Here is an 8764-nt window from a genome sequence, read left to right as displayed (position 1 = left end):
GTAAGTGAACAAACCTTTGTAAATAAAATCGTAACATTTTGCGCTTTGCTCTCCTTGATGTGTTTTTTCCCAATCACATAATCACAAAATGGAATTTCCAGAAGTGTATCCAACAGGCACAGTTAAGCACAGACTTGCAAATGCACAATAACTATATTCACAAGTGCCAAAATATCAGAATTAAGTTGTTTCTATTTTCTGTGTCTATATATACACTATATGGACAAAAGTATTTGGCCACACCTGTTAATTATTGAATCCAGGTGTTTCAATCAGAGCCATTGCTACAGGTGTATAAAATCAAGCACCTAGCCATGCAGTCTCCATTTGCAAACATTTCTGATACAAAATGGGTTGTTCTGAAGAGCTCCATGACTTCAAGTGTGGTACTTTGATAGGATGCCACCTTTGCAATAAGACGGTTTGTGAAATTTCATCCCTGCTGGATATTCCACGGTCAACTGTAAGTGATATTAGAAAGTGGAAGTGTTTAGGAACAACAGCCACAAAGCAGAAGACCACGTAAAATCACAGAGCGGGGTCAACAACTGCTAAGGCGCATGGTGCGTAAAAATGGCCAGCGCTCTGCTGATTCCATAGCTGAAGAGTTCTGAACTTCCACTGGCATTAATGTAAGCACAAAAACGGTGCGGCGGGAGCTTCATGGAATGGGTTTCCATGGCCGAGCAGCTGCATGCAAGCCTCACATCACCAAGTCCAATGCCAAGCGTCGGCTGGAGTGGTGTAAAGCACACCGACACTGGACTGTGGAGCAGTGGAAACGTGTTCTGTGGAGTGACGAATCACGCTTCTCTGGCAGTCAGATGAGCGAGTCTGGGTTTGGAGGATGCCGGGAGAATGTTACCTGCCTGACTGCATTGTGCCCACTGTGAAGTTTGGTGGAGGAGGGATAATGGTATGGGGCTGTTTTTCAGGGTTTGGGCTAGGCCCCTTATCTCCAGTGAAGGGAAATCTTAATGCTTCAGTATACCAAGACATTTTGGACAATGCTATGCTTTCAACTTTGTGGCAACAGTTTGGGGAAGGCCCTTTTCTATTCCAACATGACTGTGCCCCAGTGCACAAAGCAAGGACTATAAAGACATGGTTTGATGAGTTCGGTGTGGAAGAACTGGACTCGCCCGCACAGAGCCCTGACCTCAACCTCATTGAGCACCTTTGGGATGAACTGGAACGGAGATTGCGAGCCAGGCCTTCTCGTCCAACATCAGTGCCTGAACTGATAAATGCTCTACAGAATGAATGGGCACAAAATCCCACAGAAACACTCCAAAAAGCCTTCCAAGAAGAGTGGAAGCTGTTATAACTGCAAAAGGGGGACCAACTCCATATTAAAGTATATATATTTGAATACAATGTCATTACAGTCCCTGTTGGTGTAATGGTCAGGTGTCCGAATACTTGTGTGTGTGTGTGTGTGTGTATACATATATATATGTATATGTATATGTGTATATATATATATATATGTATACACACACACTATATATATATATATATATATATATATATATATATATATATATATATATATATATATATATACTCTGCAAAGCCTGTTGCTGAGCAGCTTCAGTATGTGTTGTGCATTATAATTGCCAAATTAAACTAGTAACATTCTGTAAGAAATATTTAAGATATTCATTGTCTCAGGAGAGACTTTACATGTTAAAGGATTTTTCATAAAATTGTTTGTTCCCCCTTTTATGCCACATAATACTAAACATGCAGGTCTTAAAAAGTTGAGTGTAATGTCATCTTTCTTTAGTCTGTTGGCAAATTGCTTGGGTGGTACTTTTCACACTATTGCACTAGGTAAAATTCCCAGTGACACAGATTTGTGGAAGAATACTTCAGGATGCAAGTGGATACTTTGGCAGGTGGGGATGCAACAGTGGGAATAAGCTGGCAAAAAGCCTGTGGGTCCTGTTTTTTGCGTCCTCCTTTGATATTTATTAGATATATCTTGTAATCATTTACGATATTCTACCATTACCTGGGATGATTGTGATATTAGAATTTTTCCAAATTCTTTCTCTTTTTTGATTCTGGTGACAAGGCGATTGAGGTCTGAAGATGAGTTGTCAAACCATGGCATTGATTTTGTCTCCCTAAACCACTTACTTGTATACTTTAATGAGTGCCATGGATCATTATCATGCTGGAATGTTGGTTTCTTCCATGACACTTGAGCTGTTTTCAAAGGAAACAAGGTTTTCAGCAAGCAACGCCCTGGTGTCCTGAGAAAATAATTCTTCCCTCAGTTCTGACAAGAACATCATCAAAAATGTAAGTCAGGGGGCTCCCGAGTGGCTCAGTCGGTAAAAACACTCGTTGCGAGTGTAGACTGAACGCTACGGCCCAGGTTTGATCCCGACCGTGTCACTAGCCGACAGTGACCGGGAGCTCACAGGCAGAACACATTGGCTTTGTTCCGCCGGGGATAGGGGTGGGTGCGTCGGCAGGGGCTTCGGTCCAAGGTGGAAGGAAATTAAAGACATAAGTAATTTCGGAGATAATGGCTGCTACCTATACTTTTCCCAATTCTTCTCTCTCCTATTCTCAGCTCTCCTCCCTCTCGCTGTCTCCCCTGCATGGTGTGTAATATGTATAGTTACTCCTTCTCTGCCAGTAGCGCAAATTTCACCTGTGCAAAATGTGAGTTAAATGCTAGGTGGACGGAGAAGATCAAATTAGAAGCATGCATCCGCACCTTAGCCTATACAAGATTAAGACTATCAAGGAGTTTATTGAATCTTTCTTGATACCGGATGCGTCAGATAGCTGATCCCCTAGCTCAGTCCTGGCAGAGCCCTTGCAGCAAGGCGAGTGGGTTACGGTTTGGGAAAATAGACGAAAACGCAAGCCTACGGTGCACCACCAACCACCTGTTCACGTTTCAAACAGGTTCTCTCCCCTCAGTAACACACTGACTGAGAAACCTGTTGAAAGAGCCCTGATAATTCATGATTCCATTTTGAGAAACGTGAACGTAGAGACTCCAGCGACCATAGTTAATTGCATTCCCGGGGCCAGAGCATCCAACATCGAAACAAATCTGAAAGTGCTGGCTAAAGGTAAAGGTAAAAGTAAATTCTAGAAAATTATTCATGTCAGCGCAAATGATGAAAATCAGAAATAACAAGTCAACAATTAAATCGGTGTGTAAACTCACAAAACATATGTCGGACTCAGTAACTTTTTTCTGGTCCCATCCCTATGCGGCAAGGTGACGAAATCTACAGCAGATTATTGTCACTAAATCGTTGGCTGTCGCCCTCCAATAACGTAGGCTTCATAGATAATTGGTACACCATTTGGGGGAGGCCTGGTCTTTAAAAAAGAGATTGCATCCACTCCTTGAGGGAGGGCGCAGCTCTTATCTCCAAAAATTTGGCTTATAGTCTAAATATCTCAAAACCTTGACTCATCAGGGCAAAGGCCAGGCAGCAGACTTTCTGTCTTAAACAGACCTCTGCTTCTTCTCTTGAACCACCACTTAAATTTAGTTCCATAGAGACAGTGTCTGTCTCTTCGGTCCCATAGTGTTTAAAGAAATCTATTCAGGGCATTTGCCCTGAGAACCTGATAAAAATTAAATCTGGTGAATCTGAAATTAATACCTACAAACAAATGGTCCTTAGGATTGGGATGTTAAATATAAGGTCTTTAACACCCAAAGCAATGCTAATAAATGAATTGATTACTGACCATAAATTCGACATCCTATGTCTGACTGAAACTTGGCTTACACCAAATGAATTTATTGCTTTAAATGAATCAACACCTCCCAATTACAGTAACTACCAGGTTCCTCGCTCAACTGGGAGAGGTGGTGGTGTTGCTGTATATAACTCTAATCTTTGTGCCACTTTTAAACCTGGCCATAACTTTAATTCATTTGAATTGTTAGTACTTAGCATTGCACATCCTGACAAGACTGCATGGTAACACTTTACTTGGATAGTCCGCCCACAGAGGGTTTACAGAGAATTTCTAGCATTTTCAACAACTTATTAGTTGAGATTCAACAATTCAACTGTTTCACTCTGTCTGTTGATGTTTACTAGATTATCTATAATGTTTATGTAATGATTCATGAATATACCCACATATTCTCAGAATAAGTTAGTTGAATTTCAACAACTCACTCAGCCTATGGTATACAAATATTCAACAATGTAAATACAAATATTCAACAAACAATTAGTGAACCATTTCATTAATCTTTGTTGAATATTCTAATGTTCAACAATGTAGATACAAATATTCAACAAACAATTAGTGAACCATTTCATTAATCTTTGTTGAATATTCTAATATTCAACAATGTAGATACAAACATTCAACAAAAAAGGTTTCATTAATCTTTGTTCTAATTCTAAAGCTCAACTAATGTTCAATATTATATATATGCATGTGTTTAAGTTATTTCTTTTATCCATGTTGAACATGAGTAAGTTTTCTGTTGCATGTTCCTACACTGGTTGTGGTAAATGTTTTTTTCTTTCATGTAGTTAATACATTCATCTGTATCTGTAACATATTCATCTGTACATGCAAACTCAGGAGATAGAGGAGGTGTCCAGCAACAGGAAGGTTGTTGGTTCAATCCCGATTCCTCCTGACCCTGTTGAATTGTCCTTGAGCAAGACACTGAACCCCAAACAGCTCCGAATGTGCAGGTTGGGGCCTTGCATGGTAGCCTCCACCATCAGTGTGAGTGTGTGTGTGAGGCATGGAATTGTAAAGCGCTTTGAGTGCTCAGAGTAGAAAAAACACTATATAAATGCAGTCCATTTACACAATCCAGATTTCGGTTTATAAAACCACTCTACCTATGAAAACTTTAACATGACACATGAAGCAGAAACACAATGTTATATATACATATATAAAAAAGTTTCTTTTTTATTTCTCCACACACTTGGAATTTCCAAATAGTGTACGTTTAAAGCATCACAGAATACACTCATTAAGATGTAACAGTGTCACCGTCATACAAAAATACAATGCTCACTTTTTTCTATGTTTGATGTCTTTGAACAGTCTTCCTAGGATCCCATCCTTGTGCCTTCTGCCCAACCAATAAGTCCATTCAATGAAGCAGAGATGCTTCTTCAACGATTGTTGGGTGCGGTTTCCCCGCATTCTCCAAATTTCTCGCTTATAAGACTGCCAGGCCCTCCCCAAGTTTTGTGTGTGGAGGCCTGTTGCAGGGTCCACAAAATTTTGGCTGTGGTTGACCATAACAGAACTAACTGAAGAATGGGACGTCTGCGTGTCCTCCTTATTTCAAGCATCCCAAATACCTTTCCTCCCATTCCTTCCTCCTCCAGGTGTTGCCAAAACGCCCTCTCCCATATTGTAAAAGATCACATAAAATTGCACTACCATCATAAGCATACTACAAAGTGGTGAGATTGAACTTTTTTGACAAAGTAGACATTGGTGTGAAATCTACACTGCCCTACATTACACCCATAGACAGTAAAAAAAAGGAAAAAAAAGAACAGCACAACATGCACAAGACTTTCCATATACCCAATAACAGGACTAATCTGTGTGGAACATGCTATTGGGCTTGTTTTGAAAGGGGTAGTCACTTATTCCTCTCTGAATATGTAGAAACATTGACCTTAACGTAAAACATACCTTTCGCTTGTGGCAGAACTTGCTCTCATCAATATGAACCACCATATCAACTCCACCAATTCTTTGTCTCTTCTTTTTTCTCATTTTCTTCAGGCTTTTCACACACACACATGAGTTTTTGAGACATCTTGGACAGAGTTCTAGAACTTCTAGATATTCCATCTTGCAGCATGTCAATCTGCCTCATGCCCACACTCTGAGAAAATCTAAAATAATAATAATGATAATAATTAAGATAGACATCAATAAAATAATAATAAAAAAGACTTAACACAACATATTCAGTTGGATGACTTGTTATTGTTATGATTATTGTTATGGTATTTGGCAGATGCTTTAGTTCAGAAGATGTAAAAACTATTGGGAGCCAGTGAAGGGTAATCAGCAGAGGAGTTACATGTGTCCTCTTGGCTGATCCTATGAACACATCCTAAGATCATCTGCAATGGGCTTACCACCCAGGCAGGGCTAGTATTTTAGCATTGCAATAGTGTAGTCTAGAATGACCTATGCCTGCTCCAAGAATTGTGTAGACTGGCTCTGATCTTTCAGATGTAATAGAAACTTAGCTGGTTCATCATGATACCCAAAGTTTCTTGTAGGTTTCGTTGCGAGTCAATGATATTGAGTTGGATGTTAATATAGTAGATGGCAGATAGCAGACACAGGTAGTTACAAAGACCATTGGCCTCTCTGGACTTGTGCAATTTTCACAAAATGTTACCTGTGTATGTATTTTATCCAGCTGAAAAGGCTACAGTGGGACCTAAAGAAGATTGAGCCTCTTCTGACACTCCTCCACTGACGTCTGCATTTCAACATCGACATTCCCTCAAAATCACAAAATATAAATGTTACCTCATGCTCATGGATGTATCCTTTACATTCAGTTAACATTAATATCTCTAAGCAAATGCTGTGTGTATGTGTGTGTGTGTGTGTATGTGAAAGAGATAGACATGTACATGGAGGTACACCATTGTAAAATAGCCCATAGGCAACGTGAAGTGAAGTAGTGAAGTAACAGGCTTCTACAACGTGTAACAGGTAATTAACATATTTCATATGAATGCTTTCTACAATGCTTTCAATGAATAGGCCAACTAGCCTACTACTACCAAAGATATTGGTATATTTTCATAAAAGAACTACAGTAGCTAGCAATATTAGCTCTGCATTGTAGGGGTGGGTGGTAGACATGCAACATTTACAACAAGCCACAGCAGGTTATCAAAGGTTATCATTCTCTGCTGGTGTAGCAGTTAAACGATGTTGATCCAAATAAAAATCCCTCACATTTCCTATAAGAGGAAATGCCAGAAAATAATACTAAAAATTTTCTAAAAACGCTGAACATTGAAATCGCAATACCACAACAATTCATGTAGAACAGTACCACGTAGTGGTAATTAATAACAGCAGCTTGGACTTCAAGCCATGACGAATATAGGCATGTAGGCTATACATTCTACCATAACAAATAGAGCATACAGTAGCCTATCATAGGTCTATCACTAATTGTATCGAATTGGTGCACAACCACAGGTCTAATTTGCAGTAAGTTACCTTAAATTACATAAATTAACATTAACAGTGTGCTGATAGACGATTTTGGATATTCGCAACATTCCTTTCCAATATGAAAATGCATTCTTTTTTCTCTGTTCAGGGGATGAACTAACACCAGACAAGAGCATGCCAGTGATGACTCACAAGGTATTAAATTTCTCATAAATCACAGATTATTGCTAGGTAATGTTAACTAGCCAGTTAACTTACTTAAGTTACAGTAACCAACTTTTTGGTTGGCTTGTAAGCTAGCGTTACTTCACAGTTCTCGCCATGGGGTGCTTGATAGCTATTTAGCAATCATTAAGTTGCCTTTATTGGTATTTTCCGTATGAAAAAATGAAAATGACCGTGTGTAAATATGTCAGGAGTTCCTCCTGACATGATCGCGCTGCACTCCCTGGGAGAGCGGGGGGCTCGGGATTGAATAATTGGCAATTGACGGTGTTCGCTGCCTGGTGTGTGCTCCGCACCTGTTGCCTGTCTGTAAGTGATTTCGCCAGGACTATTTAGGCAGGTGAGTGGGGGTAGCACCGGGAGAGACGCTGACGGAGGTTGTCACACGGGGTTTTAGCGTGAAGTTAGGTTTTTTGATTTTTCTTTTTTTCCTTTGAACGTGCCGGCACGGCCGAGTCTTCGGGTTTGTTTTTTGGTTTGCTGTTTTTTTTCCTTTGCGTTTAGTTTGAGCTCTGGGAGTCGCGACCCAGAGCGGGTTTTGAGTGTTTGGTTTGGTTAAATTTTCTTTTTTTGCTTTGGTGTGCTGGGCCGAGTGTGGTTTGTGTGTTTTAGGCGGTCTCAGAAGAGCGGCGACCGAAGGAGCTCCAGCGGCGAATCCCTGAGGGAGCAGGGAAACTATCACTTGGTTCCGGACGCAGCCGGGGTCGAAGAGAGCCCCCACCCCGTGGAAGCGCGTGCTGGGGAGGTGGATCCCCTAGCTGGAAGGGAGGTGGCACCGCGGAACCTCAAGAGTGCGTGAGTCACCAGCACGGGGTGGAGAGGGAGGACTGACCGGCTGCTGCTCTGTGTCTCCCTCAGTGTGATCCCGCGGAGCCGGCGGAGTTACTACCGGGGAGAAGACGTGGGTCGCCGCCGGAGCCGCCAGCCCCCGCGGGAGTGACGCGGGGGCCTTGTCTGGTGTTTAATTTTGTTTTTTTGGGACGTAGGCGAAGCCCGGCATCGTGGCGCGGGCTGAGCTACGTCCCCCCTTATACTTCCGTTTTCGTTTTGTACGTCTTGTGTGGTGTGTGCGTGCGTGTGAGGAGCCTCCCCCGCAGCGGCAGCACTTCCTTCACAGAATCCTTCATAATAATTGTAAGTTATTATCCTCAACAGAGCTTGAAAACCTAAGTCTAGTGGGCCAGTAAGGATGGCTAACTTAGCTATGATAGGTACATTAGGTGGCTAGGTAGCTACCTTAACACAAACGTGAAATAAATATTCTCAGTAGTTATTAGACCATAATTAATGATTAACTGTAGGCCTACTACGCTGTTGGGCAGACCAGAGCTGATGTCTAGCC

This window comes from Megalops cyprinoides, chromosome 22 (assembly GCF_013368585.1).
Source record: "Megalops cyprinoides isolate fMegCyp1 chromosome 22, fMegCyp1.pri, whole genome shotgun sequence".
NCBI lineage: Eukaryota > Metazoa > Chordata > Actinopteri > Elopiformes > Megalopidae > Megalops > Megalops cyprinoides.
The sequence above is the reverse complement of the archived record's forward strand: the minus strand, read 5'-3'. Positions refer to the sequence as shown.